The sequence below is a fragment of the Pleurodeles waltl genome, chromosome 10 (assembly GCF_031143425.1).
Source record: "Pleurodeles waltl isolate 20211129_DDA chromosome 10, aPleWal1.hap1.20221129, whole genome shotgun sequence".
NCBI lineage: Eukaryota > Metazoa > Chordata > Amphibia > Caudata > Salamandridae > Pleurodeles > Pleurodeles waltl.
Window position 1 is genome coordinate 149824295 of NC_090449.1, and position 10166 is coordinate 149834460.

The window sequence follows — 10166 nt, forward strand, 5'->3', positions numbered from 1 at the left end:
GTTATGTGAATGCCTGCCGTGGATCCTTAATAAACCTCTTTCTTGGAGAACAACTTAACCTCGGCTGCGAAGGATTACTTCTGTGTTTCATCGTGTATCATTCTACATATTTTGGTACCAGGAGTGGGGCTGGAAGAAGATTTGAAGATACATCGCGTTTAAGAAAAAAACTACGGAGCAGTTTTATTTCGGAGCCTATACCTTCTCGAGGGATCCACCGACCGGCACATAGCCAAATATTCGCACTGGTAACGTGTGCGCATCGCACTCCTTGTACTTTGTTGTTCAATTTTGGCGCTTACCTTTCCTTGTGCTGTTAAGACTTGTTGTGTTTCGAGTCACCGCGCGCTGTGTGTCTCGAGCTCTGACAGCCGTCCTGTGCTGAAGGAACTCAGAACGCGCACTGTTAGTGACGTAGTTGCCTAGGATATCAACAAAGAAAGGGATTGGGAGGTTAAAGGTCCAGTGTACGTTCTCCCAGTAAGACTAATTAACAGTAACAGGGTACACTGTTCCATGTATCTAGGGGGACATTTAAGAGTTCAGGAGCAAGAGCCCTCACACACCCAGATGAATGTCATGCTTCGTCATCGGGAAGCTCCTCGTCAGACCGGCGGTGCAATATCTGACGGGCTCCCCTTGCGGGGGCTCTTTACCGGAGATCTTTTTGGTGGCTGCCGTAACAATAGTAAAGGTCAGACATTCGTTAATGCAGGAGAGTAGATAGAATTAAAATTGATTAGCATCCCCAAAAGGAAAATTTGACTTTAATCAGTATATCGCGGGGTTGCGATCGTATTACAGGGAAAGCACGCCGCGGGTAGGTTACTTTAACTGTTAGCGCCACGTCCAAATATGTGACTGGCTGGACCGTGCCATTCCCTAAGGGGCCCCCGACTTGAAGAGGGACGGGCGACCTTTTTTGATTCCATTTTTTTGACGAGACAGTTCTTACAAGTGTAAGTGACTATTACCTATTTCTATACACTTAATAGATAGATTTTCTTTGATTTCTCAATACAGCCAGGAGAAGTTCAGTTGATTATAGGTCCTGATGAAGCGTTAACGGATCTTTTACGACCACACTACGCGAAACATGTTGACCAGACCCTAGGGGTCCGGTGATAATTTCCCAGATCGCCAGGCATTTCTAAGTGGTTGAGCATTGACCTCATTATCCACTTTTCTCTTTGTTTTTAATCTTGATCGCAACCCCTTGATATACTGATTAAAGTCAAATTTTCCTTTTGGGGATGCTAATCAATTTTAATTCTATCTACTCTTTTGCTTTAACAAGTGTCTGACCTTTACTATTGTTACGGCAGCCACCAAAAAGATCTCCGGTAAAGAGCCCCAGCAAGGGGAGCCCGTCAGATATTGCACCGCCGGTCTGACGAGGAGCTTCCTGATGATGAAGCATGACATCCATCTGGGTGTGTGAGGGCTCTTGCTCCTGAACTCTTAAATGTCCCCCTAGATACATGGAACAGTGTACCCTGTTACTGTTAAGTAGTTGCCTAGGAGACAGACGCGTTTGCGTTCAGCTGCACTATTAAAAGAAAGAGTTGAGAGTCAAATTTTTACGGACGCGTGTGTGCATTTCTACGCTTGCGAAAGAAGTCAAACTGTTAAGTCACATGCACTGTAATTATAAAAAAAAGAAAAAAAAAGAAAAGGGCATCAAAGAAGGTTGCTTTAAACGGACACAGTGTTTCCTCTACTTTTAATCAACCTTTTATTAGGAACATTGACATGTCATCAACAGGACAAATACACTTAATCTATATTTTCAAAACTAATTTTGTTATCTCTTCATGGCTTCTAATAACCTGGTAGTACAACCTCCACCTTTTTTTAGTCAAAACTGGTAAACCGGACATTAAGTGGAGAGAATGGATTAGAATTTTTGAAAATTACTTAGTAGCAATTGATGCCAATGACTTTTCTCCCTCAAGGAAGTTAGCCCTACTGTTTAATCACTTAGGTGTGGCCGGGCAGCGTGTATTTGACAACCTGCCTATAATTTCTCCACCTGATGGAAGCGGTGGTGATAATGTAATGTGGAATGTTTATATTGAAGCAAAAGAGAGGATTGGGAAGCAGTTCTCAGATGAGTACAATGTATTATTGGAAAGATTCAATTTTGCTATGCACAAGCAATCTGTGGATGAGTCAGTGGAGGAGTTTGTGGCTAATTTACGTGTGTTAGCTGCGAGATGTGATTTTGGTGCTCAAGTAGACATGCATATTAGGGATCAGTATTGTTCCATTGTTATTCCAAAAAAATTCAAGAACCTTTGTTAGCATGTCATAACCCTACTTTAGAGGAAACATTAGACATAGCTAAAGCTGTTGAGAGATCAATTGTTACCTCTAAAGTGGTGTCTGGACACATAGAAGGTCTAGGAGTCAATCAACTGTTAGGAGACTCTGAGGTCAATTATATTAAGGAAAGAAACACAAAATTGAACAAAAGTATACCGCTGTGGTTCACGCAATCACTTGAGTAACAGCCAGTTGTGCCCAGCATTGGGCAAGGAATGCTTGAAATGTCAGAAACTTGGCCACTTTCAGGTTGTTTGCAGGCAGCCTAACCGTACTTACAAACCCACTAGCAATAGCGTGAGAGTTAGTAATGTGTACTCCAAAAGTGAACAGGCGGATGATGGCGTGAATGACTGTACTACTAACTTTTCTAATGTTGTTCTAACAGTGGATGTTACCACAGTTAGAAATATCAAGGGCCCTGTATGTCAGGCAATCATCGATTCTGTTGAAATTTCTGTCATGGCTGATTCCGGTTCACCCATCACCATTATTGCAGAGATTACTTACCGCAGGTTCTGGCCCTCTTTTAAGGTTTTGTTTGATGCTGACATTAGTCCCAAAGCCTTTGGGGACCGTGACATTGAACTTTTAGGGTATTTTTCATCTACTTTATCTATTTTGGGCAGGAGCACAGTGACCAAAATTTACGTAGCAGTGGATGGCAGAGATATAATAGGGTGGAAAGATCTTGCGAAGCTAGGCATTATACTACGTCCTGGTTTTAACAATCCCATAGTCTTAGGAGAAATGCCCCTAGAAGTGTCAAAAATTAGCTTACCTGCTACCAACATCTCAGAATCTTTTACAATGAAATACCCTGAAGTGTTTGCTGATGAAATTGGTGTAGTGAAAGGTTTTGAACACTGCATCAGACTAAAAAATGGAGTTATTCCTGTGGCCCATAAAGTAAGACCCATTCCTATCACTGTAAAAGGGCAACTCAAAGATCTTTTGGATAAACTGGTTGTTGACGGTATTATAACCCCCCCCAGACTCTTCTGAATGGGTTTCGCCCATTGTTCTTACTAAAAAAAAAAAAAAAAATGGGGACTTGAGGTTATGTGTGGACCTAAGATCACCTAATAAAAACATAATTGTTGATTGCCATCCTCTTCCTCGTATACAAGAGATGATTGCTATTTTGGGCACTTCAAAATTTTTCTCCACCATTGACTTGCACTCTGCATATCATCAGATTGCTCTTAGTGTAGATTCTCAAGAACTTACTACTTTCGTGACTCCTTTTGGGGCATACAAGTATCTCAGACTTCCTTTCGGACTAGCCTCTGTGGCGAGCGTTTTCCAGAAATTAATGGATTCTTTATTTGGTGATTTTGACAATGTATGTGCCTTTCAGGACGACATTTTAATCCACACTAAAGACATGGAAGAACATTCTATTTTGCTAGACAAAGTGTTTTCTATTCTCAGAGACTATGGTATCACAATTAAAAAGGAGAAATGTAAATTTTTGGCCCAGAGTGTAGAGTACTTAGGTCATTCTATTTCTGCTGATGGCATTAAGCCCAAACAAGGAAACCTGGATGCCATCTTTAATGCGCCCTGCCCATCAAACAAAGATGAGCTTCGTTCATTTTTTGGCCTATACGAATATTACTCTAGTTTGTTGACGGTTGTGCGATGATAGTACAACCCCTTAGAAATCTGTTGAAGAAGGGTAGTAAGTTTGAATGGGATGAACAAGTGATGGGGGCATTTAACGCCATTAAAGAACTCGTATTGTCTGCTCCGGCCTTGAAGCCATTTATACCATCTGCTAAATCTTTTGTAGCGGTGGATGCTAGCATGAAAGGTTTGGGGGCGGTATTTGGCCAATGGGTGGATGGTCGTGAACACACAATTGCATTTGCGTCAAGATCCCTCTCAGATACTGAAGTCAATTACAGCACCATTGAGAGAGAGGCCTTAGCCTGTGTCTGGGCAGTACATAAGTTTAAGACCTATATTTGGGGTATGGCCTGTACTCTCTACACGGATCACAAGCCACTGGTATTTTTGATGGATGGGAATGGATTAGGTAAAGCCTCTTCAAGGTTGGTAAGACTGTTGTCCAAGTTACAAGAATTCAATCTAGATGTGAAATATCTTCCTGGAGGGAAAAATGTTAGGGCGGATTGCCTTTACCTCTAACTTGATACTGAACAGGAGGATACAGAGTGTGAGATTGGTGCGTTGGATGTAGTTTCAACTTCTGAAGGTTTATTTTCAGAGCAAGATTGGATTTCTGCGATGTCAAGCGATTCAGTTCTCTCAGAAGTGATGTTTCATATTATTCATGGTTTGCCCAAAAATCAGAAATTCTGCGGGGAGCTCAACACTTATCGTCAACTAGCTGCTGAGTTATCGAGTGAGAACGGTGTGTGCATGAGAGGTCCTCTTTACATTCCTCCCTTTGATTTAAGGCCCTTGTTTATAAAGGCTGCTCATGAAGGACACCTAGGCATATCAGCCACTTGCAGAAGGTTAAAAGAAAAATACTGGTGGCCATGCCTCGATAAACAAGTGTCGGATTTTGTAGATCAGTGTACCTTTTGTGTGGTTTCTGACAAACATTGGAAGTGCCACGTTAAACCATTGCATAATATTCCGGTTCCCAATGGTGCTTGGGAAAGTATTGCTGTAGATTTCTCTGGCCCTTTTACCATCCTGCCTAGAAACATGAGGTACATGATTGTTGCCATTGATTACTTTTCAAAATGGATATATTACGACTTTGTGGAACATACTGACACGGAATCTGTTATTTCATTTCGGTCATCTCTGTTTTATTTAGAAGGCCCACCGTCCAACATTGTTACTGACAATGGGGTTCAATTCATTTCCAGTAAGATAGAAAACTTCTTGTTCAAGTTCAATGTTAAACATTCATGTGTAGCTCTGTACAGTCTTTCTTCCAATGGACTGGTGGAGAGAGCTAATCGTATTCTCAAAGAAGGGATTCAAACGGCCGTTGCTACCAACTGCAATGTGAAAGAATTTTTAAATGAAAAATTGTGGGCATATCTCAATACGCCCCATTCCACTACTGGTTTTTCGCCCTTCGTGTTGCTCAGAGGGAGGGAATCTAGATCTAAGTTAACACCTTCATGGATGGCCCCCCCCCTCATAAGGACGTGAAGGTGGATGTTAAAGAGTTGAAACAGAAAGTCTCTGAGAAACAATTCGTTCAAAAACGCGATTATGATTCTCGTAAAAATGTGAGTGAGGTGATTGTTAATGTGAATGACTGGGTCCTGATTAAGAAGCCTTGTAAAGTACCCAAGGGAGTTTCGGCATATTCCTTACCTGTAAAGGTTTTAAGAGTTTCTAAATCTGCTGTATTACTCGAAGGTAAGGGGTGGTGGAATAAAAACTCTATGAATCCAATTTCTTCTTCACAAGCTGACATTTTCAAACAGGTTTATGCCGGACGTGAGGAGGAGACCAGTTCTAGTGCCACATTTATTGACAGACCTACCAATAGTGAAGATAAAATGTCCAACCTCAGGCAAAGTAATTCCAGGGGTCAATCCTCCATTCCCTATCATCCGGAAAGAGCGGATGTTCCTGACCTTTCCTCGTCGATTGACCCAGCTTCAGAACTATTGTGTACACGCAGTCATAGGATTGTTAAACTTCCTTCAAAATACAATGATTATTGTTTTTATTAGCATTTGTATTTTGAGCATATGTATCTTGGTTTTACTTGTATTTGCCTGTGCTTATTTGTTTTCTTTCGTTTTGGGAGGAGGAAGATGATGTAGCATATGTATCTTGGTTTTACTTGTATTTGCCTGTGCTTATTATGTGTCTCGTTTATTTGATTTACCTATGAATATTTGTTCTTACCTGGTTCATTCTCCACTTATTTATTGTTATTTAAATTAGTTAGTTCCACACCGTTACATTAGTAGAACCTTTCTTCTGAGGTTCTGGATTCCTGGTTGTGGGCAGTTGCTGATTGACCTTCATCCTGTTCAGTCATGTAAATGCCTGCCGTGGATCCTTAATAAACCTCTTTCTTGGAGAACAACTTAACCTCGTCTGCGAAGGATTACTTCTGTATTTCATCGTGTATCATTCTACAAAGACGCGCAAGCGAAAGCCGTTGTGTTACGCACAGTACTTGTAACTTGGAAATCCTCTTAGTAGTTGCTGGTTCCTGCACATGGGTGAAAGTTTAGTTATCTGACACAAGCATATTATCAAACTGGTTATGTGAGAATAACCAACATCCCATGTTCTAGGACCACCTGATGATATTTCTTTATCAGTACTTGTGACATGTCAACATTTTTGATAGTATGAGCCCCATAAAAGACGAGTTTTCATCAGGAGCAGTACAAATCTTCAATTGAGAATTAGTAATGGGTACCCAGTCTGATTTTGTTCCTCCAACCCTTTCACTGTAATAATACAACATTCCTTCCCACAAGCACAGTCTTAAAAGGAGAAGGGAAAACAGATTCTTCTTTTTTTCACTTTGAAAGGTTTCCTAATGAGAACTGAGTTGTCTATAATGAATTCTGTCCCTGAAGTAGTTTTGGAGGTATCATAATACTCTTTCTGTTTTTCCTGTTTTATTTGCACTCTCTTCTCTAAAAATCGGTTGTTTTCCTTAGTTTGAGGCTGATCAACCAACTAGGGATAACGTTTGATCTACACTTTTTCCCTCTTAACAATTCAAAAGGGGTGAAACGTGTGGTGGAATGTGATGGAGAGTAATAGGCAGATATTTGTGTTATGTAATGTTGTTCTTATTTAGAATGTAGAGTTAGTGGAATGTTTGTAGTTGAAAGAATGGAATGGGGAGAATGAGAAGAATTGGGAGTTGGGGGCAGTTGGAGCTAACCAGGGTGGAGGACAGGCAGACACTGATGTTGGCGTGCTTTCATAGATGAATAAACTACAATGAAACTCAATGCTGTTTACGGAATTATGCTACAAGAATTTGGCGACGAAGGCTTCAACTACATTGGAAGACTGGAACCCTCGCTCATTCTTCTCCGTCTTTTCGGACACATGGAGTGAGTAGCACGCCAACACCTCCCGCTTTCTGTAAATGGGAGTCCCAAAAGCAGAATAGTCAGCAGCATAGCCCGCTTTTACTGCTGCGCTGCACCTCAAGTTATTTTTTTACATTTTTGTTTGTTGGACGAGCCGACCAGTGCTGTGCTGTTTCAACGCTACGAGGCATCAACTGTTGCTCTTGTGCGCTGCGGCTGTGTAGAGGAGCGCGTGGTGCTGAAGTGAGCGCGCATCGCTGCACTCGCGCTCATACAGCGCTATCCCCCAAGCTACGGTGAAGGGCACGAGGTGTTTGATAAAGGAGTGCGCGGCTCCCACCGTTCGTACCGCCGCACACGCGATCAGACAACACTTGGGCCCAGGCAATAAAAGAGGGGCGCGAGGTCTTCTATAAGCGCTCAAGTCCACAACAAAGCTCTGCAGAAATAACTAGGCAAGAAGCCCTAGTGTCCGCTTTACCTTCGTGAACTTCACCCGCTCGCTCCTTCGTACTCACTGTGGTCTCGGTTGTGTGATCAGGGCGTGTACTAAGTTCTACGTTATCTTGGACACTAGAACTCTTGGAGGTGTCTTTTTGGCGGCCATATTGGATGTACTTTTTTTTTTTTTTTTAGAGACCTCTTTCCTACTTTTGTAAATAAAAAAAATAAAAATGATCTGGATGTACAGAACCACCCCGACAGTAACAGGCCACACTCCATTTACAGTCATGAGGGGTAGAATTCCATTTACAAAGGATAATCAGGGTTGGTTAAGCAAATCTAGAGTAAAAGAATGGTCACCTGCTGAAATTAAGGAGAATATTCAGAAAGCACAGGAGTTGTATAAAACCTATGTGGATTTAAAAAAAAAAAGGGGCAAAAAACGTTGGATTGAAGAAAGGTGATGTTGTTAGAGTTAAACTACCAGGTAAAATTAAGAAAGGTGATACTAAGTTTTCAGAGCCCAAAACAGTTCTTGAAGTTTACAAAAACTCTGCCAAATTAAGTGATGGGCGTGTGTGGCATATGAGTCGTTGTGCGAAATTAACGGGTGATGCTATTGAGGCGAATGGGAATACTTCTACGGTACCTATAAAGAATTATTTGTGGCTAGACTCTGTTGATGAAGACACTTCCTCTGGAGCTCCGATCATCCTGGGAACTGAATCTGTGTCAGAAGATGTTATGGACAATTATAACACCCCAGCACAAGAAGTGGAAGTGCCCAAGGACCATCCGGACAATCTTGGAAGGAATGTAACCTACAGGAGCAAATTAGGGAGAATGATTAAGAAACCTTTGCATTTAAAGGAGTACATTGTAAGTTAGGAATTGTATTGTAAATTAGTTTACTTTGTATTCCTTTTCTTCCTTATGTTTTACTGATTGTATATTTTCCAAAGGGGGAAGATGTGTTATGTAATGTTCTTATTTAGAATGTAGAGTTAGTGGAATGTTTGTAGTTGAAAGAATGGAATGGGGAGAATATGAAGAATTGGGAGTTGGGGGCAGTTGGAGCTAACCAGGGTGGAGGACAGGCAGACACTAGTGTTGGCATGCTTTCATAGATGAATAAACTACAATGAAACTCAATGCTGTTTACTGAATTATGCTACAATTTTCAAAAATTGCTTACCGTCAAACCAGAGAAATGTAAATTTTTAGTCCAACAAATTGATTATCTAGGTCACAGCATAACTGCTAATGGCATCAAACCCATGTTTTGTCACATTGACGCCATCCCTAAGGCACCTCCACCAAATGATAGGGCTGCCTTAAGATTCTTTTTAGGTCCCTGCGAATACTATGCCCATTTCATACAAGACTGTACCTCCAACCATTAAGGAACTTGCTAAAAGAAGGTGCCAAATTTGTTTGGGATTCGGAAACCAGTGAAGCATTCAACAACATTAAAGAACCGGTTGTAAATGCTACAGTCCTGAGTCCATATTTTTTCTGGGTGGAAATGTATTATCTCAGTTGAAGTAAGGGATGGATTCCTGCAAGTGAGGAGTCTTTCTTGCATTTTTTTGACTAACAGTTAAACACAAATTGGTCTCTGATATAAATATCAACAGAGTTTTCAAACTCACAAGACAAAGCTAAAACATGTAAAACTGCAATGTACGCTTTGACTGATTCATCACAAGCTTGTTTACGTTTGAAAAAGCTGTGCCTTTCTAAAAGCACCCTAGCCTCTTCAGAGAACTGTTTTTTAAGTCTCTCTCTGGCCTCCATGTACATGTTCCATACAGTATCACCACTAGAAGAGGGTACGATGGGGAAGATTTTCAAAAATATTCTGGCCAGCAAATTCCAACAAATTAAATAGCAAAGCAGATTTCCTAGAGGGAGTATAATCAAGACCATCAATAGCAGATAAATAATTTTCAAAAATTCTAATCCACTGTTTCCATTTAATTTCAGGTTTACCTGTTTTTTGTAACAATGGAGGAGGATGAAGAACATTTTGTGCAGTGGCCATGTCTAAATGTGGAATTTACGATAGTTCAAAACACACCAGGGTAAAACAAGAGTAAAAATAATATTTAAAAAACACAACAAGGTTAAATTTGGAATAATCAATTGTTCATTTCTGTCAAACCGTAAAAGTTGAATATTCAGCCTGAGAGTGTATCAGCATACTAAAATGGTAAAAAGAAGCAATATTTGGTCAATTCAGAAGAGTATGACCATTTAAAATGGCTGCCATGCAAAGAAAGCAGTATTTGGTAAATTCAATGGACTCTGACCATTTAATAATGGCGTCGTGCATATGATGCAAGAATGCTCTTCAAGTTGCCAGGAAGCGCACGTCAGAGCGTACGC